Here is a 22,318-nt window from a genome sequence, read left to right as displayed (position 1 = left end):
ATTCTGGTGTCAACCATCAAATCCTCTCTTATAAAACTGGTGAAATCCTTGGCTACAAAAATATGTTTCTATTTTATATCACTGTTTCTATATTAGTGGTATCCATATTCCCTAGCAGGTTACTTTTCAATCTGGTAAACTTCTCCTATGTCACTTCCTTGAATCATAGATAAAATACAAATTGCAGACAATTCTCCCATTCATGTTTATAATTTTTAAAATTTCAACTAACAGTGCAAAGTTTTCATCGACGATTTCTGTAGCTTTCTCTCTTCCCAAACTTCTTATGTCAATATTAAATTCCTGGATTTAAATATGTGACTCTTTTCTAATGTGTTCTCTATTAAAAGTTTTCTTTTTCTTAGAATTATTAGTAGAAGTGGTATTTTTATGGGAAGAAAAGAGCATCTTCGCTACTACTTCTCTGTCAGTGCTTTGGGACTACATACTCAGTTGCATGATAAAAACAAAACAAAACAAAACAAAACAAAAAAACCTGGCCTGGCATCAACTGGTGGGATTAAAAACCACTGTTTCACTTCCTCGCAATTAAAATATTTACATCAATTTCTCTTTGTTTTATAAATGGCATGTAGAACCCAGCGTGGGTGTGGCTCATGAATCTGCTTCTCTGACTCATGATCTTAGACTTGTTGCTTCCAACTTCTTTATAAATACACCTTTTACCAATAACTGGAGGCCAGGTTTGTTTAATCTGGTTGATTCTCAACAGTTTAATAGTATGAGGCATCTCTTGAAGCTACTTCTTTGCTATATCTGTAAAGTAGCTCTCCCATACCCTCCCCCAACTCTTGTATTCTGCTGCCTGTTTAAACTTAAAATCTGCAAATAGTCCATTGGGTTTGTTTTGTTGGTGGACTGGCTGTTTTCCAAGATTTTGTTGTTGATCTTGTCTGACTGTTTAAGGATGACCTTTTGGTGATGTTATAAAACTTCTTAAGAAAAGTAAACAGATGTGCTCATCTAGCCTTCTTCGAAAGACTGCAAAAAAGCCAGTTTTAAAACAGAATGGCTTGGTATAGAGAGCTGCGGCATATTACATCTGCACCTGCATGTTTTCAGCGTTCAGAACTAAAAAATTAGCTCTGCAGTATATAATCAGACACAAAGTAAAAGCAAAAAAGAAACCAGTAATGAAATTTTTCTGCCAGATACTTCAACAGTATTGATGGATAGGCCTGCTACTTTTAGCATTCACATGAAGACGGTAGCCAAATAACCAATTCCATAAAACAACCAATTCTTCCATGAGAAGAGTTAATGGACATGGACATCAGGAGTATTAGACCTGGTGAGAATTCTGAAGGTCTTCTTTTTTAGAGGAGGGATAAGAGGTCTAGAATGGTTAAGTGACTTGCTGAAACCAGAGGCAAGACCAGGATCAGAGTTGGGATTTTCTGCCTTTTGATCCAGAAGACTGAGCTTATTCTTTGACTGAACCAGCTGTTTATGCATTTACATCAAGAGAACCCACATGTACCAGATTTGTTTCCATTGTTACTAATAGAAGCAAGTCCGTACTTTTACAGGTATTACAGCATAAAATTAGCCCATTAGTCAAACTTGTCAAAAATTAGTCAATCTAATATTCCCAAAGAGACAGTGCTTTGTAGATTCTTTTTTTAAAAACTGGAAATAGGAATTAGATAACGTATGTTTGCATATATGTGTGTGTGTTCAAATTTAAAAGAATATAATTTTTGAATTTTTAATTGTCTAGTTATATACGATAGCCAAAAATAGAATATTCTAGCTAATCAAATATACTTGTAGTATTTACTTATTTTTGTAAGGACCTTTATATACCTGTATGGTTTTAAGGATAATTAATGGAACAGCATGGAAATATTATGTATTTTCAAGCTAACACTGCTAAATCTTTTTAGGTATCCTAAATTATGTGAAGACTGAAATACTATTGCTTTACCCACTGTACAGAAGGCAGTTCATGTTTCACCTTGAAATAATACTGCATCAATCTCAGGAAACAATTCGTAGATTGAAAAGCTCATTCTCTGCATGACGCATTAAATTTTCACAAGGATTTAGTTAAAAGAATTTGCCTTTTAAGGTTTTGATCACTTTTCACCATTGTTTCTATGCATTTTCCTGTTAAGGTTCCCTGATCCTGTTGCTAAGCAACCCTGCATTCTTATTGGGGAATGATGATGAACTAAAAATTATTTTAAATATGCCTGAGTGTATATAGTCTCTTTAAGAATATCTTGATACTTTTGTCTAAGAGGTTGTGTAAGAGGATTATTCACTGCAATTCAGAGATCTATAGGAATATAAATGATAGAATAGAGTTTTCCAGGAGAGTTGGAAGAATGCCAATGGTACATTGGAAAAGCACTAGATCTTACTTCCTCCCTGTATGCTTTTTTTCTGGAAAGGGTAAAATCCATAAGATGACAAGTTAAAGGATTCAGCAAAGGATTTCAAATCAACATAAGGAAGATGTTCCTTTTATTGACTAGATTAAATTATTGTTTTTCTTCTCCAAATTCTGAAGAAAAACTATAAAGCCACATTATTTTGAAAACTAAGTTCCATATAAGCCTGACATGGGTATTTGAATTTTATCAGGCTTTCAGATCAAACTGAATGTTAATTAAATTCTTTCCACCTGTTTGCTCTTGTCCCAGACATCCCTCCTCAGTTCAGAAATATCCTCCTTTCAACAATTTATTTAGCCAGATGGGACTGGCACCAGCAGCCTTGGTATTTCCTGTCCTGATATATAGGGAGATATAAACAGACTACCAGCATATAGCCAGCATACAGTGAGAGTTCATGTATACCACTCCCAATGTGAATCTGATAAAATAAAAAATGTTGTTCCTTTAAACAGTCTTTTTCGGTGATAACAGAATCAAAGGAACAAAGATATTTTGTTACTAAAGAATCAGAGAGAGTGTCCTAAGTACAAGAGGAGAGCCCCACTAATGCCAACCCAATAATGTATAGATGACAGTGCAGCCAAGGGATAGTCTCCTGTGGTGATACCACCTTCAAAAGTTTTGAAAGTTACACCAAACATCACCTGTTTTCTTTATAACCTTCCATGTCTCTAACATTTAAAGATACATCTAATACTATACTGATTCTATTTCTATTTTGAGGGTGATCTCTTCTTAGAGGTATGATCTAATATACAGAGCTTAAAGTGTTGATTATTTGCCCCTTCTTCTAAAACTTTATTGCAACTTAAGTTTATAATCATATGACCACTCTAGATGTCAGTTTCCTTGCTTATAAAGTGTGGTTTGCAATGCTTTCCCTACAGAGAAAAGATTAAATCTGATAATAGCATGGTATCTACCATATAGTCAACATTCAATGTGAGCTACCTTTCCTGTTACCTTCACTGGGTATGGCCTACTTCTAGTTTTCTAGGAGTTACTAAAACAGGTCATACCTTCTAGGAATACATGGTTTCTATTCCCTTACAATCTTCAGTTTTATCAAACTAAAGTCTCTTAATTCTTTTATAATTCTTGCATTCCTATTTCCCAGCCTGGCTACCTTTTTCTGATTTTTTTTAGAATTTAGATTAATTTATCAGGCATCTACTTAAGTACTGTAAGATGAGGGGCATTACAATAGGTCCTGAGTTTACAAATGTAAGCAAGATCCCTGTCCTCATGAAGTTTACCGTCTAGTGTCAACAGTAGTAAAAAGACAAAAAAATTGCAATTATACCTGATAAGTTCTGTGATATTGGCAAAACTGTGGCCCTGTAAGAACACATAAGTGAAACATCTAAATCAAATAAGGGAGAATGGGAGATTAGGGGAGCTTCCTGTTCTTATAGGCGTTTCTCCAGAGTTGCCAAACAGATCTGTATTTGCATTCCAAATTTGGATTGACCAACCAGTCAGCCTTAACATTCCTCTTAGCTTGACTAAACTTCAGACAGGTTTCTTCCTGACTGCAGGCCCCTAACCTCTTCTTATTTAAAGCATTTGCTTTAGAAAACTTGCTACTGTGAATTTGATCTCTGACCCTTTGATATGTAAATCTTCTTCCAACCTCTTGACAGTTTCAAACCCAGGAGTATCTTTCTCAATTACCTGGGAGCCATTTGCTTGAAACATAATCAAGAAAGAGAGCAGCCCCATTCTCTGTGGGACAGTAAGAGTCTACTTCAATAAGTGCCAATTAGAAAATGCAGAAGGCCTAATTGCCACTGACCAATCTACTGCCTTCGTGTCCTCCAGTACTATTCTACTAGCTCACCCCAGCACTGAAAAACTCTCCCACCTTTCGTTTCAGCAGAGTTGAGCCCAGTCTCTCTCCCTTATTGCAGGAGTCTTCAATACACTTTCCCTTGCCTGTTTAATTCTGTCCTTTGATAGGATGCAGTCTAGGTTTTGTACAAGGAAGAAGAGCTGATTTTTGCCTGGTATTCTACTCACTGATGTCTAGCACTTGTCAGTCTTTGTAATTGCTGATTAAAATAAGTCCACCATGTCAATCAATGTCTAGAGGGCTCTAAACTCTCACCAGCAATAAATGAAGCCCCAGAGTTGACCACTTTCTGATTGTAACTAGAATTTTCCCCCCATAATATATTTCTTTACACTTATGTACAAAATATGCCTTTGCTTCAGAGAGACTGTGAGTAAGCTAAAATATTCACTCTTCCTACTATACTCATTCTTTTGGTACTTCAGTGATTTCGAGGGATCAGAATCCTGGGCAAACATGGGAGCAATTCATCATGTTCACTATCTATAAATTACTCAACAAGGACTTTACCTGCCATACTCTCCATGAAGCTCATTATAGGATCAATGGAGACACTGAATTCTCAGACTGAAAAAGAATTTCAGATAATTGATGGTTTTAGCCCCAACTTTAAATTCTAAGATGGATGGAAATTTCTAAGTAAATCATAATAAATTATACATTTATCTTCAACAAAGATTGAATAATAAAATTTTCTAAAGATTGTTGTAGAAATTAAGCTTCAATTTAAATTTAATTTTAAGGTAAATAAAAACATTCCATTCTGATACCTTTTTCATTATAGAATTTATAAAACCAAATTTATTTTTATAATGTGCACATTTGCTATATCAGCCTTTTCTCTTTCAAAAAAAAAAGTGTTACTGGGGCGCCTGGGTGGCGCAGTCGGTTAAGCGTCCGACTTCAGCCAGGTCACGATCTCGCGGTCTGTGAGTTTGAGCCCCGCGTCGGGCTCTGGGCTGATGGCTCGGAGCCTGGAGCCTGTTTCCGATTCTGTGTCTCCCTCTCTCTCTGCCCCTCCCCCGTTCATGCTCTGTCTCTCTCTGTCCCAAAAATAAATAAAAAACGTTGAAAAAAAAAATTTATAAAAAAAAAAAAAGTGTTACTAATTTAAGCATATCATACAGCATATGGTACCTTAGAATTAAAGAAATATGGGAGAATGATTTGATTACCTCCTCATGCTACATGAAAATTCATTACTCCAAATTTTCCTGGACAGTTTTTTAAAAGATGCCTGTCATCTAACTCACACAAACACCCATATACATATATTGTTCTTGTTGGGGAACAGATTTAGTGTAATAAGTGGTAATTAAAGTTAGTGTGATCATTTTATGTAGTCATAATTTACAATATAGTAGAAATGTTGTTTTTATATAAAGATGAATATCTTTTTCAAATACACTGTAGACTCATATAACTATCTCACAATATATATATTTATCCATTATATTAGGTTTAGAATACTTTACTACTTCAGTGAGTTGAGTATGATATCTTATAATTATACCTTTGTTTTTATCATATATTGTACATACAGAGTCTGGTGGGAAACATATCCCCTGAATTATAATAGTATCATTAGTGGAAAATGCAATATTCTTTTAGTACATAATAACATGAAATTAGGACAGATTTTCAGCAAAAGAAGGGAGTTGCATATGTTGACCTTTATTGGCAGGCCTATTTCTCCCTGGTAATTACCTAGTCTACATGTTATAGTGCAGTGCTCTTAAGGAAATCCAGCTTTCTTCGCTCTTTAATCTTCTCTTCCCACAAAATACTTGACAAACATAGCTATGAGCTTGATGTGAAGTGGTTGTATATATCAAAATTTCTTTACAAGCTTACTTAACCAAGGTACCAAATAATTTACCCAGAATCCAAATCTGTTGAAGAGCCAAGTGTGCAAAAAATCCTGTAACACACTAGATTCCAACGAGCTGCAGTTTTTATTAATTTTATACCACTTAGCAAACTCAGATTGGGCTTTATGTTGGGTTTCTTTAACTGACAAATGCTTAAGAGCACACTTTAAATGCAGTTACACCGGGAGACTATGACAGAAAATGCATTAGGAATACAGACAAAGAAAAAAAAAATCACTTACATATGCCATGTGTTCTGCTGAAGGGAGAATTTCAGCTCCAAAATGAGTTTATTAATATGTTGAGTGTTTGGGATAGAAAGCTCTTATCTTTTGAGAAAGAACATTAAATATTATACTTACGCAGTTTAACACTTCTTGAGATACACCTTTAGAAATAATACTTTGTTACTACAGTTTTGAGAAATTTCAGTTGTTTCATAGCTATTTATCTCAATATTCATGAGAGATACTTATGACAATATTTTATTAATAACTATGAGATATTTAACAACAATGTAGTATTAGAATTTCAGAAAATTAATAAGCCAATAAAGGTACATCTCCTGGTTCAAACTGTAGAAATGAAAATTCTGAAGTCAAGTAAATTGGGCAAAGTATTTTGCTGTTTAGTTAAAGAAACTAAATTTATTTATTTATTTATTTATTTATTTTTATATGAAATTTATTGTCAAATTAGTTTCCGTACGACACCCAGTGCTCATCCCAAAAGATGCCCTCTTCAATGCCCATCACCTACCCTCCCCTCCCTCCCACCCCCCATCAACCCTCAGTTTGTTCTCAGTTTTTAACAGTCTCTTATGCTTTGGCTCTCTCTCCCACTCTAACCTCTTTTTTTTCTTTTTTTTCCTTCCCCTCCCCCATGGGTTTCTGTTAAGTTTCTCAGGATCCACATAAGAGTGAAACCATATGGTATCTGTCTTTCTCTGTATGGCTTATTTCACTTAGCATCACACTCTCCAGTTCTATCCACGTTGCTACAAAGGGCCATATTTCATTCTTTCTCATTGCCACGTAGTACTCCATTGTGTATATAAACCACAATAAGGAAACTAAATTTAGATGTCCCCCATTCTTTTACCACATTTTTTAAATGCATTCAGATTAATCTGGAAAACTTCATCAAGAGGTTTACTGATATTTAAAGGTAGAACATTTTTTATTGTCAGGCTGATTTTTAAAAGATTAACTACAGCAAGGATATATAAGTCAAATTAGTGCAAACAACATCCTGGCTAGTCTACCTCAGTCACTTTCCTAAATTTCAAGGTTATTAATTACTCATCTTATGAATTTAATTTTAGAAAAGCCTCAAATTAGCAACAAGTTTTTATATGACTCAAAGCAGTAAAGGTTTTACAGAATTGTTTAATTTTTCTTCAGTTAAAATATAGATTAAGATACATATTAATATTTTATAGAAAAGTCACATATTTTTCAATGAAAGAAGTCTTCCCTTCTGTGCTCCCAAAGGGCATTTGTGTGCAAAACTTAATATTGGTTCAACTCTGTTTCTTTTCTGATTCAAAACTTCAGTATGAGTGGTGATTAGCTACATGATTAAATGGCCAGGAATCTCCTCAAACATTTTTTTAACTCCCTAATACAATATTTTATATCAAGCAGCAGCTCACCAAGTAAGTGTTGGATGAATGAATGGACAGATCCCATTCATACACTATCATAATGACTAAATTATTCTTTAAAAATCTGAGGTTTAATTTTGTGTGGTCAAGTACTAAAAAAAACATGACCTCTGCCCTCAGAAGATGGTGAAAAAGGCAGTTTTCCCAGTGGCTTCAGAAAACATACTAAATGGTTAGAAGAACTAAGATATTTATGATATATATTGAATTGGTTTGGGAACTGAGTGAACAGGTATTAATTCTAAAGACAGTCCAATGCCAATTTCAATGATGAGGACTAAACTGCAAAGGTTTCAAACTCAGCCCCACAATTTGTTAATTTTGGCTCACATAATAATGCCTCCTGATACTGCCAAACAAGCCCTTATTTTGAGATAATAGGTGATTTGACTCTGTATATGTGGGTTTTTAAAATATTACATAGAAAGCTACACTCAATATTTTGTATGTGTATGAGAAATATGATACTTTGGGTATATTGTTATTTATGATAAACCCAGATTTACATAAGCTTACCTGAAACTGAAAAAAAAAGCTAATTAATATTTTCCCCTTTAATGTAATTACCAACAGTCTCTTCCCCCTTAATTATGTGGCCCTGTGTCTAGGCTACTGATTTGTGCAGGATGCCAAAGTTATTACCGCTGAAATATGCCATCAAAGAGGCAGATGTTCCAAGTGAAGTCAAGGAATTGGTTTTAGCATGATAAAAAAAAAAATTAGCAGGTTTTTTTAAGTTTGTTTATTTATTTTGGGAGAGTGAGAGAGAGAGAGAGAGAGAGAGAGAGAAACAGGTCAAGTAGGGGAGGGGCAGGGAGGGGGGGGGACAGAGAATCCCAAACAGGCTTCCTACTGTCAGTGCAGAGCCTGATGCAGGGCTTGAACTCACAAACCCTGAGATTATGTCCTGAGTCAAAATCAAGGGTCGAATGCTTAACTGAGTCACCCAGGCACCCCCCAAAATTAGCAGTTTTAATGCATTAGTTGCTATACAAAAGTATTGATTTCATTAGCTATTCAGGAAACCTTCAAAACAATACATGACCAGTAGGCTGGGCCAGATTTTGCTAACTATGGCAAACCGGTCTTCATAAAATAATCTAAGGGGCATTCTTGATCTAAACTCAAACATCTACAAAACCTTGCAGGAAGATTGGACATGGAAATGATTTATCATGAAGGATGGCAATTCAGCTTAACAACTGAGGCAATGAGATGGATGGAATATGCCCTTTCCAATGAAGTTACAATAAATTCTATTGATGGTAACAGTATTTCCATAGGCCTCTGTTTCCAAGAGGTTATATATAGTATCACAGAAGAACACTGCAAACACATAACTGGGTCTTTCTGAAGGATCAGAAAAATACATCAAATCTCTCTTGACCAGAACTAAGCTTTTGCAATGAAAATAACCATTATTATCATTACAGGCTTATTATATTATTATTAAATAAATGATTATTATATGCAGGGAAGACAGATTGGCATCATATCAGCATTACATCACTAAAACCTAATCAGTACACAAAACATGCTAAGCCTAAACTAAGGATTCTCACTTCTGATCTCAAGGTTATGCTGATTTATCACAATTCTTCAGAGAAACTATTATCAAACTTATCGTATCTTATCCTTCACTGTATCAGAACTGTTTCAAAAGGGATCTTGTTAGTCATCTCCATAAAAAAAAGTCATAGTCTTTTCTATGAAATCTTTGGAGGTTGCTATGACAATGGTATTTCTAGCTTAGCTCACAATTCATATTCTTTAGTTCTTACCCAAAGTAACCTGGTTCTGCTTGTTAGATGTTATCTTCTAAGATTCCAAAAGATATTCCCAAAAGCTTCTTCAGAGATTGGGATTGGAAAATAAAGAATTATTAAATGTTGAACTTAAAAAAAAGTCGTTTGTATTTTGAGCACCCTAATATAGCTATCTTTATTTTGCACAATCCCTTTTGTTAACAAGGATGCACATTTTCACACGGTCACGTTTATAGCAAACATACAGTTTTGCTTTATCCTTCTACTATTTTCAATAGTGAAAGCATTTTTCATATTATGTAGTTTGGGGGGGTTATTTAATATTAAAGAATAGATGACATTTAGTGGATATCCACATTTAATAAGTTTCCTATTACTAGTTACTTAATTTGTGTTCATCCTCCCCTTTTTTACATATAAACTTACAAAGAATATTATTATGAATATGCATTTTTTTCTTCTAAGGAATTGTTTCTTTAGAACAACTTAGTAAGAGTGAGACAAGTGTTATGATTTGCTTGGCTTGCATTTACAGTATTTATAAAAGTGTAAAATTGAATGTGTTTAGGTGAGGCATGTACAGTATCCTGTTTCCACTGCCTCCCCTCAGGCCACAATGCACATTTACATTACTTACCTGACCCTTGGAAGCTTTCAAATTTTTGACTCCTGAAGTAGTGGATCAAAGGTGTAAGTATTTTCATGACTTTCAGTAACTAGTATCACTGAACTCGTCAAAACCAATTATACCTATTTATTTATTTATTTATTTATTTATTTATTTATTTTTTAATTAAACTGCATGCTCATTGTGGGGCTTGAACTCACAACCCCAAGATCAAGAGTCATATGCTCTACCAACCGAGTCAGCTAGGTGCCCCTAATTATACCTACATTTCAATGTCACCAACTTTCATTCATTTGAATGCTTGCACAGTGCTCTACAGGCATTGGGGAAACGATGAAATAAGACAATGAACAGGGAGTTACAATGAGGTGTGATATAATAGAAGTTGGAACTAGATGCCAGGCCAAATTGTGAGAAGGGTAGAAACCAGCCGTTTCCAGTTAGGGTCATCACATGGGGAAGGGATAGCAAGCAGATAAAGTATGGAGGGAAGAGAATTCCAGGTAAAGAAAGTATCATATAAAATATTCTAGAAAATATAAAGCAAAGCACATCTTAAGTATTATGTAGAAGGTGTAGTTAGTGTTGAAAGACATAAATATATATGAATATATATACCAGTTTTATAATAACATAACCATCTTTAGGTGTCAATATTTTTCATTTAATGTATTAACTGTATAAGCATGTTATAATAATGTGTTTTTAATATGTACTGGATATGAGAAAATCAAATTCCTGGCATTATCAATGGAATGAAAAGTAGACAGTGATTAGGAATCTCGCTAGCTCTTGAAAGAAGACAGGCTTGTGTGGTTTGACAGCAGCATGGGCTTTTATATAGGAGAGGAGAAGGTGATGGAATTGTAGCAGCAGGTGGGAACAGTCAAGGTACCTGAAGTGCCAGGCAAAAGAGTTTATTTTGGATTTTTCAGTGGTCAGTGAAATGACATAAAAATTTTAGAGAAAACAAAATCATAATGAAAGTTCACACTGATTCCCTTAATTCAGGCAAAATTCAGAATGTTCTGGTTTTAGCATTGGAAAACAATCTCCAGGTAATTGAAAGAAGAAAACCACATCCATTAAGGGGTTCTCTCATTTCGACTATCACTGGGACCCCCATACCAGCCTCTAAGCCTCCATTCAACACTTTTGTGAAGATATAGACAAAAATATCTTGTTTTGTTTCACTTTAGTACAAATGATATAGAAGAAACATCAAAAGAATTTATGAAATGATAAGAGACAATAAGTGGGAAACAGGGAGTGTGAGAAATACAAAAAGTCTGGTTTACAAAGAACTAGTTTATTTTTGGGGCGCCTGGGTGGCTCAGTCAGTTAAGTGTCCGACTTCAGCTCAGGTCATGATCTCGCGGTCCGTGAGTTCGAGCCCCGCATCGGGCTCTGGGCTGATGGCTCAGAGCCTGGAGCCTGCTTCCGATTCTGTGTCTCCCTCTCTCTCTGCCCCTCCCCCGTTCATGCTCTGTCTCTCTCTGTCTCAAAAATAAATAAATAAATAAATGAATAAATAAAGAAAGAAAGAAAGAACTAGTTTATTTTTTATAGATCATTGTTAGCCTAGAGTCCATGGAACTTTACTCTGGGCTCCAAGTATCTGTTAAGCTATGAAATAGTATGTGAGATATTGTGTGCATTTGTACAGTCTGTATAAAGGATGGAAGAGCACCTCTACAAACAGATAGAAAAGAAATTCTGGCAGTTGTCTATTATGCAAGCCAAAAGCAGATGGGGCAATTTGGCAGAAACAATACTATAAGGGATATAAACAATTTGGTCCAAGTACACAGCTCTCTGGGTTGTGTTGAAAGAGTTGTGTTGCATTATTCAAAAGTAAATTTTAGAATGTCTGGAACAAGAGTTCTTTCCCCAGTGTTCAAGACATAGTGTTTCTGAGAATCTCTTTGAAATCACATTGAACATTCTGTGCACATGTATATGTGTATGTACATTTTCTGAGAAGTCATTAAGAAGTTCATAAGCCCTTCTATGGTACTTCCTCATTCCCTTTCTGTGCTGGGTCTCCCATTTCTGAAGGAAGAAATTCTAACTTCTGAGACCTTGGGCATAAATCAGCAGGTGGTGAGAGCCCTCCTCTCCAACTCTGCATCTTTGAAGTGTCCTTAAGCAAAGCAAGCAGCCATATTTTTTTCGCAATTATTATTGTGAACATCATTTTTCACAATTGTTATTTTAGAAGATTAACAGATGGGGAAGAGATGGGAAGTAGGTAGATAAGAGACTCTTATAAGGGCCAAGGTGAAAAGTAACATAATTTAAACTATGATGGTATGAATGGGGATACAAAAGCAAGCATGGCAGGAGGGACAACTTGGTATTTGGTACAGTTAAAAAAGAAACAGGGCACCTGGGTGGCTTAGTCAGTTAATCGTCTGACTATTGATCTCAGCTCAGGTCTTGATCTCAGAGTCGTGATTTCAAGTCCCATGCTGGGCATGAAGCCTACTTAAAAACAAAACAAAACAAAACAACAACAGCAACAACAAACACCCAAAATGAAGTCACTTGGGCTAAGCCCCATGCCAGCAAACCAAGACTTAATATCTACCTAAACTGACTGCAGTTTCAACCTCTTCTAGGAATTGAATCCTAAACTAGTCAGTCTGGAATTTCCTGGCCAGCTAGTGAGGTAATCCACCCTGCCTTCCCCCAGAGGAATGTGACCTCGCCTGTAACAATCCTTTCTTTTATGATTCCCTTATTCCACCCTTTCTGCCTTTAAAAATCTTTCCTTTCCAGCAGCTCTTGGAGTTCCCTTCTATTTGCTAGATGGGATGCTGCTTAATTTATGGTTTGTTGAATAAAACCAATTAGATTTTTTAAAACTCAAGTTGTCATTCAGTGTTTGGAAAACAAATTGTTTTTAAAAACTGTCACCGGGGCACCTGGATGGCTCAGTAGGCTGAGTGTATGACTGTTGATTTCAGCTCAGGTCATGATCTCAGGGTGGTGGAAATGAGCCCCATGTCAGGCTTTGCACTGAGTGTGGAACTTGCCTGGGATTCTCTCTCTCTCTCTCTCTCTCTCTCTCTCTCTCTCTCTTTTTCCCTCTCCATCTCTCCCTCTGCCCCCTCCCCCACTCGCTCATGCCCTTTCTCTCTCAAAAAATTAAAATAAAATAAAAATTGTCACACTTGGGAAAAAGAAGGAAACCAAAGAGTTAATCAGTCCCTGGCATATAAAAGGAATATAATACATTTTGGAAAGAAGCAGACTATCATGGTGAAACTGCAAATTTTAGTAGTTTTAGTAGTAGCCATATATTAATTTGTAGAACAGACAGCGGTTGGACTTTATTACTAATGCTTATAATACTTGAACTTCTGGTCATCTCAAGTTCACTGGCACTGATTATTGTAGCACTGAGTCCTATAAGTTTGAATTTTGAAATGTGGATGAGAAATGAGGTCATGGCATAGATAAAGAGAGATGATGAAACTATAAAAATGATAAGGATCTTGGTGCGTTGTAGTTGACCTCATTCAGGAAGGTGTAAGTGGGCACTGGTTCTGGAGGATACAGGAGTAGCTTGAACAGAAAGAGGGCCAACATTACTTCCTAACATTAAATTCAAATTAGAATTTAGAGAAGGTAGAATAATAATCAGAAAGTGACATAAACGTAAGCAGCGACTGACTTTCTTAGGAGAAAGAGAAAGCTAAATTTCTGTTGGAAATGGTAGGGAACTCATTTGAAAAATCCAAATTTCATCTAAACTGAGGAAATCATAAAATATTAAGAATAAAGAAAGCTTAGTTGATTCAGGAGGAACATGGAAGTTGAGTTAGTAAAAACTAGTGTTAAAACATGTCTTTGCCACTCATCATATGAATAATTCTGGACTAATCAGAAAAAAAATGAACTCTTATTCACAGTAAGTCAATTGAGAAAAGTGATAAATTTATGTAAAGTGCAATACAGTTGGTAATTTGCAATGCTTGAATAAAACTTCATGTTAAAATATAGAGAAAAAATTACAAAGCTATCTACTCATTTAAAAGAAAGCAATATTATCCTTTCTCATAAAGGTCTAAAAGTTAAAGAGAAAAAATATGAAATGTAAATTATTCACTGAAGTTTCTGAAATATTAGAAAGTTTGAATCACAAAGAGATTATGTTTGGGGTGCCTGGCTGGCTCAGTGGGTAGAGCATGCAGCTCTTGATCTCTCAGTCATGAGTTCAAGTCCCAGATGGGACTGGGCATGGAGCTTACTTTAAAAAAAGAGAGAGATTATGTTTATCAAGGATGTGTTACTGTTTAATGCAATGGTGAAAGAAATAGAAAAGTTCAGTGGGAATATACTTCCATTAAACGTTCCCCACCCCCCTTGCAGCTGTTACACAAAAGGGAGCCAGCATCTGCCCGTCATTTCCTTTGAATAGGGGTTAACTTCCTCCAAGAGGCTTAACTTTATGGTTAAGACCATGCCCTCTGGTATTGAACCCTTTCTGCTTGAATCCTAGACCTGCCCACTTGCTAACTGTACAACTTTTGACAAATTGCTTACTTTCTTTAAGTCTCTTTATTTTTATTTGTATAATAGAGGCAATATTTGTGAGGTTTAAATGCCACTAAAAATTAATCAGTATGTATTTAAGTTCCCAACAAATGGTGATTAAGAACATTATTTGTCATCGGGAGGAGTTTGGAAAGTTACATGGAGATAGTAGATGGATTCACAAGGTCATAGGGGAAGTGCAAGTATGTTGAGGTTAGGCCAAATTGGAATAGAATGAACCATTTCAAGAAAAGTAACAACTGAAAGGTGTCCTCCTTTCCCTTCAGTTGCCAGAAAAAGAGGTATGGTTAATAGAAAAGAGAGAACAGATTGAAAACTAGTGACTTCTAAATGCTTTATTTCTTTCCTTTAAATTTAATATAATTTTAGTTCTTTTAGGAAGGGCACAATCTCTCCATTTTGCCACAGGCCTCTTCCTTCTCTCTTACATGTGACCTGGCCCAATTTGCTTGGCCCTATGGGCATTTGATTAGAGGAAGCATGTTTGAAGTGTTTTACACACAAAAACAGAAAAAGCTATTACATACTAACATCCAAAAGAGACATAGATATATATGTATGTATGTGGGTCTACTTGTTCAACATCTCTCTTAACAAATCAGCAAGAGCTTCAAAGATAGAGTTTTCATCCTCTCTGACACTTGCTTGGGGCAGGGAACAGCAGCAGGGGTAGCAGAGAAATCTCAGATTGAAAGACAACCTACCAGTATTCACAGGGACCTACATTACCATTTCTTACTTTCTTCCTACCATCAGAGCTCTCAAAGAAGTCATTTATACCCTTTCATTGCCTTTTTCATTCATTCCATCTATGTATCTCCCACAATCAGGTTTACATTTTTTACTGCATTTTCTTCTGTAGTATTATAATTGCAAAAATGAAGTGAACTTGCCTCATTTCTCTCTCTTCTTGACCCCAAAGAACTATAAAACCAGTAAGTTTTTTTCCTCTTTCTCTTTTCCAGCAATCTACCCTGTAGGGTGTGAACCCTACAATGTGTATGACAAAATTGCCCTCTTAAAACATATTGAACTTTGAGTATATATGTATATTCAACTGTATATATAATTAAATATATATATCGAACTTTGTATATAATATTCATTTGTTATTCATTATTTATTATGTCCATTTATATGTATAAAATGAATGAATATTAATTTTATCCCTTAAAATTTAAACTCTCCAGGTAACAAATATTTTTGTCTTTGTGAGCTATATAGGTCTCTATCAAATACTCTACTTTTTTTTCTTGTTCTTTTCCTACAACTTTCTAAAAACATAATAACAATCCTTAGCTCATGCATGGATTTGGCCTGGAGGCCACAGCTTGTTTACTACTGCTTTAAAACAGCTCTAGCTTGGGGCCCCTGGGTGGCTCAGTCAGTTAAATATCTGACTTCAGCTCAGGTCATGATCTCATGGTTTATGGGTTCAAGCCCCCCTGGGCTCTGTTCTGACAGCACAGAGCCTGGAGCCAGTTTTGGATTCTGTCTCTCTCTCTCTCTCTCTCTTTCTCTCTCTCTGCTCTCCCTCCCATGCTTGTGCTTTCTCTCTCTTTCTCTCTAAAAAATAAACATTAAAAATTTTTTAAAAAATAACTCTAGTCCAAGAAAAATATGACAAAACTAAGCAATCAGTTATTGATGTTGAATATTCCGTATTTTAAGGCAGGTGAGGGACAAGTACTATAATGAAAATAAACTTACCACTTCTCAAGAAATACAAGAAACAAGATAAATTGAGTCCAATTATTTATGAGTAAACCAGGCAAGTTCTCATCTCCCAATTGATGCCTCTGAGTCTCCCTTTTCTCATTCTATGCAACTGTCATTTCCTGACAATGATTCCTTGCTCTCATTGAGGTAGAGTTCTCATTTTGCCTTAGATGTAGCCTTCTGACAAAGGAATTGCTGTACTTGTTTTCTCAATCTCTTATCATGTATGGGCTTTCTTCTTTGATAAAGCACAGATATTTCTATTGAGAAAACTGCCTAGTCTGTTAGTTGATATCACCAACCTTTCTTTTCCTCTGCATTTTCTATGCTATGTTTAATCACCTTAAATTAGTCACAATTGATTTCCAGGCCCACCAGTGTACCACCTCTGCCTTTCAATACTCACTCACCTTATTTCCCTGCATTTTTTTTGTCTATTATTTTTGCTTTAGATTTCCCTGTATTTAAATTCTTGTTAATATTATGCATAATATACTGATAGATATAGGAGAAACAAATATAATAGCTTTCTGCCAAGACAAACACTCTCACGATGCACGGTTGTTTCTTCTCAATTGTGTGAAGGATCTGTCTGCTGGGATGGGTCATTTTCATTTTCAAATAGGCAAGACTGTGTCACATACCAGCTGAACATCTCCAAATTCTGCCTATCTCCAGGCTATGAACGTTAGAATAAGCTTTGACTCTTAAGTATCTATTGTAGTCTGAATGTTTCTGTACCCACCAAATTCATGTGTTGAAATCCCAATGTCCAATGTGATAGCATTAGTAGATGGGGCTTTGGGAGTTGCTGAAGTCATGAGGCTGGAACTATCACAGATGGGATTAGTGCCTTATAAAAGATGCCCCAGACAGATCCCTTCCCCTTCTACCATATGAGGACACAGGGAGAAGGTACCAGCTTAGGAATCTCAAAGAGGACCCTCAACAGAAGGTGACCATATTGTCACCTTGATCCTGGACTTCCCAGACTCCAGAACTGTAAACAATAAATTTTTGTTGTTTATAAGATACCCATTTGGTGGTATTTTGTTGTAGAAACAAGGTCAGACTAAGACCGAATCTTTCTTTCCCTAGGGGAATAGTTACATTCCCTAGGGGAATGTAACCAATTACATAGTGAAATTACTGTATTGCCTCAGCACACACCAAATGATACCTAAAGAGGTCAAGTCCAGAAACAGGTTTTCTGAAGAGTTTCATGATCTACTACCACATACTTGAGAGATACTATACACTGTCATTAGTATTAGAAGCTTCATGTGGCATCGGTTTTCTTCGTGGCAGTGTGGACACCAGTATCTTTCTACCTCTAGCTAGATGAGCTTGAATGCCTCTTTCTTTGTCCTTGTTTGAGAATTACTCTAGTTTTGAGACTTTGACTTGGTTGATCTTCAGACTGGTTACTGTTACAGGTGTCTATTCTCTTGACTTTCAGGAACATTCCTTATTACTTTCAGACCTCCAGGGCAACTTTAGAAGTATAGAGAAATGAAGAGTAGCTTATCATGATGGTGAGGGGAAGGAGGATTATTGTTCATTTATTCAACATTAATGAGTAGTTGCCATATGCCAGGCATTCAGGCATTGCGCTTTTGATGCTAGAAATAGTGAACAGACCTTGTTTTCAAGTGGTCCATAGTAAAGCTGGGATGACTTTCCAGGCAGACAATGATATGAGTAGGTTAAGTGCCAAGATAGGGGTTTCAGTCAGAAGGGGGTTTCATTACTATGAAACACTTTTGGAGAACAGTACATCTGATATGTAATTTAAGAAAACAGAGGAGTGTGAAAAACAACAAAAAAGTTTCAGAAATGAACATTCAATGCAGAGGCAATAGCATGCATAATGAGCATTGGTGCTTCTAAAGAAGTGTCAATAGTTAAGTATAACTGGAGTATAAGTCTTTTGAGTAAGTAGCACAAGAGATTCCAAAATTTGCAGTGGATAATCTACTGTAACAATATATCACCTTTTGGAGCATCTGGGTGGCTTAGTTCGTTAAGCATCCAACTTCAGTTTAGGTCATGATCTCACAGTTTGTGAGTTCAAGCCCCGCGTCCGGCTCTGTGCTGACAGCTCTGAGCCTGGAGCCTGCTTTGGATTCTGTGTCTGCCTGTCTCTCTGCCCCTCCCCAACTCACACTCTGTCTCTCTCTCTCAACAGTAAGTAAACACTAAAAAAAAAAAAAAAAAAAAAAAAAAAAAGAATGTATCACCTTTCTTTTGTTCATTCTAGAAATATTTGGTGAGACTGAGTGGCTCTTACATGCAAATGACTGTTATAGATTCTGCAATAAAAAACCAAGACCCTACCATCATGGAATTCTGGTTGAGAAGGAGACAGTAAATAAACCAGTACAAACATATATTGTCTGTCAGATGGAAACAAATGTATGGAGAGAAATATATCAGGAATGGGATAGGTGCATGCGTATTTAATGTATGCAAGGGTATATGTGTTTGCTTTGCATGGTCATATGCAAAAGTTATTTTTTATGGAATGATTAAGCCCTCATTGATGAGGTGATATTTGAGCAGAGACTTGAGGGTAGTTTTATCCTATTATTACACCCTCCATTATAAAATTCTAGTTGTGTGCATATGGATTATTTTGTAGAACATTTCCAGCAGATAAATTGTAAATGCAAGGACCTTTGGATGGGAGAGTACTGTGTTTTGAAAGCACAGCAAGGACGTTGGTGTTCCTGGTGTGGAAACCTTAAAAAGAATAGTGGTTAAAGTGGAGATGGTGACAGTGGAAGGCGTACAGATTAGATAGTGCTTTTAAGAAAGTCTCTTTAAGTACTTATATCCTTACAGTTCCCTCCCTCTTAAGGAGAGACAAGTTCTAGCCCCAGGAAGTAAAGAACAGGTATTTGGTACTTTTAGCTAAATTGTTAAGCTAAAAAGCCTAAAATCTTCATGGAGAGAGATTTTGCTAAAATTTTATAGCTTTTCTTTACTACATCAGAGTAATAGATAAATAAAAAGAATTGTCAATGTTGGGAAAATACCAAAGGATTTGTGTGGGGTTTTTTGTTTGTCTTATTTTTTAATAACAGAGAAGAGAAATTACCATTACTACTCTGAATCTGAGAAAAACTTGAGCAAAGAGAGGTTAAATGGCTTATTAAAACTGTAAACCTGGGCTTGAGAGTAGAAAGAGTAGGAGGGCTCTACATGCTGACCTAGTTCAGTCACCTACTCAGAGAAGGGCCGTTTACTTTCAGTAGGCTCCCCAGGGCAGGAGCAATTCTCTTCCCAACAGCTGGGATGGCTTGGTAAGCAAGATCTGATTCAGCTTCCCAAGGTCTCTCATTCCTCTTCCCAAATCCCTGAACCCTTTTAATTTGAACTGTGGTTCATCAAATGTGTACCAGCAAAAAAGTATTTCCTAGGAACTTGTTACAAATGCATATTATCAGGCGGGGCCCCCAAATCGTTGTTTTGACAAGCCTTCTGATCTCCTGATTCACGCTAAAGCTTGAAACCCATTGCTCTCCTTCTGGTCTCAGAGACAGAGAGACAGAAAGAGAAGGTAGGGAGGGGCGGAGAATGCCCAGGAAATTGTGCTGGAAAGTGAATCCAAATAGCTTTTTATATTGGGTTTTTACGTGGTAATTTACAAGTGATTGTAAACAACCACAAATTGAAACACACAGTTACTTTAAGGTCTCTTTAGCAGAAATCAATCTTGTATGGTGGCAGTTCTCCTATACTTTGGTCTATTACTTGATAGGTCATTTCCTCACAGGGATGACTAACAGCAGTTCAAACGAAAATGCTCTTTATATTTAAACAGCACTTTCTGTTCAAGGATGTCAAAATGCTTGACAAGTAGTGAAATGCAGCTCACTAATTTTCTCAACCCCATGGCAGTAAATAGCATCTACCATCATTGCTGTTTTCTGGTGATTTCTTGACAGGGAAAGCTAAAGTGACTTGGCTATGTATGTCTGTTGAAAGTCAACGGCTGAAGGAGAAAATATCATTCATTTTTGTTCCCATAGGGCTATAGTTGATGTAGTACTTACTGACTTCTACTATTACATCCCAAGGATAGATAACTATGCTCATCAAGGGGAAAGCCCAAAGAACATTCTTGTGCTTTCTTTGTTAAACCTGGTTTTTAAAAAATCATCTGGCCTAATCAACATTTAATTATGATACAAATGCTACTTAAATCCCGGTTACTTTTGTTTGCTTACAATTGATGCCGCTTGGGGGCACCTGGGTGGCTCAGTCGGTTGAGTGTCTGACTTCCGCTCAGGTCATGATCTCACCTTTGGCGAGTTCCAGCCCTGTGTGGGGCTCTGTGCTGACAGCTAAGAGCCTGGAGCTTGCTTCAGATTCTGTATCTCCCTCTCTCTCTGCCCCTCCGCCACTCATGCTGTCTCTCTCTGTCTCAAAAATAAATATAAATGCTAAAAAAATTTTTTAAAAAAGACACAATTGATGCCTCTTGAAGAATAAGAAGCAAAGGCTCATTACATTGGAGAATCCTTGAGAGCCACGTTTTAGTCATCTTTGACTCCTTTGTGACCATTGCCATATCTGGAATAGTATGTATGTTCAGTATTTTTGAATGTATGGTATGTAAATAAACCAAAGTACTTTCAAAGTTAGAGGCCACGTGTCAGAGAGCAGGAGAAAAGGTAGTTAAAAACCTACTAACCTATCAAAACCTAGTGCTGGGTGAGCGCTGATAAAAACTTGACCATGTCCTCTGTCATTGCATATGATGCTGTGACACTAACATGTACTCACCAATCAAAAAAGGTTTCAGAACTCAAATTTGGGTGTTTTCAAGATGAGGATTCCTCTCCTCTACCATTTCTTATAATAAAACTTGGAACCCTAGAATCAACAGGCAATATACTGGTTTATGACTTAAAATTGGAATGTTTTCATCCAATTTTAGAGGCATGAGATAAAAGTGATGCACAAATATTAGAATTTTCATTAATGAAAAAAACTAATTTCCAAAATTCTTAAGGTTGGTTTCTCAAAATATTAAAATGACCACATGTCATGAGCCAAGGGCACCCTATTTTTAAAAAATAAGAGACTGTAGGGGCACCTGCCTGGCTCTGAAGGTAGAGAGTGTGACTTGATCTCTGGGTTGTGGGTTTGGGCCCCACATTGGGTGTGGAGATTGCTTAAAAATAAAATCTTAAAAAGAAAAAGAAGAAAAGAAAGGACTACAAAGTTGCGTAATTACTGTTAATTATTTGTTGACTTTGTATGAAAAAAAGCTCATTTTAAATAAAAGGAAGTCCAACTAGAGTGACATACATTAATCTTAAAAGTTCCTGTATTAGATTTTTTTCTATCCCCAAAATGCCAACCATGCATATTAAGCTGAAATTTGTTTTTTGCGTATTATTTTTGTACCCCTTTGCCATTTGAATTTTAACCTTTCTTAACAATCTTGCTGAAAATCAGTGTGGTTTATAACCACTCTGTTTAACACACCAGCACTTAGGATAGTGGCTAGTACATAACAAACACATAATACAATTTCTAAATCACCTTGATTAAAAATCTATACTTATCTTGGCTTTAAGCATGTGAAGACAGAAATAGTTTCTCACTGCACAAGAACATGTGAATGATCCAAAGTAAATATTAACTATAAATAGAAATTATTAAGATACAGAACCACCTCTGAGATTTGGGATTACTTCCTGATGACCCTGAGTTCAGAGCTATGGTAAAGGCTTATTTGAGGTGTGATACTATTTTCTAATATATACTGAAGGAAGAAGCTGGTAAGAGAGCATGTAAGATTTTGCAGGCTCAAACA

General features: G+C 36.2%; 1 protein-coding gene and 1 long non-coding RNA gene across 2 annotated transcripts in view; one reads left to right on the top strand and one right to left on the bottom strand.

Annotated features, from left to right (window-relative positions):
• The window catches only part of LOC122211302, a 246,124-nt gene that overhangs the window by 106,652 nt on the left and 117,154 nt on the right, over positions 1–22,318 (top strand). The window lies entirely within an intron of this gene.
• The window catches only part of PKIA (cAMP-dependent protein kinase inhibitor alpha), a 92,820-nt gene that overhangs the window by 54,677 nt on the left and 15,825 nt on the right, over positions 1–22,318 (bottom strand). The window lies entirely within an intron of this gene.

The sequence above is a fragment of the Panthera leo genome, chromosome F2, assembly GCF_018350215.1.
Source record: "Panthera leo isolate Ple1 chromosome F2, P.leo_Ple1_pat1.1, whole genome shotgun sequence".
NCBI classification, from domain to species: domain Eukaryota; kingdom Metazoa; phylum Chordata; class Mammalia; order Carnivora; family Felidae; genus Panthera; species Panthera leo.
This window is presented reverse-complemented; position numbering and strand designations above follow the sequence as displayed.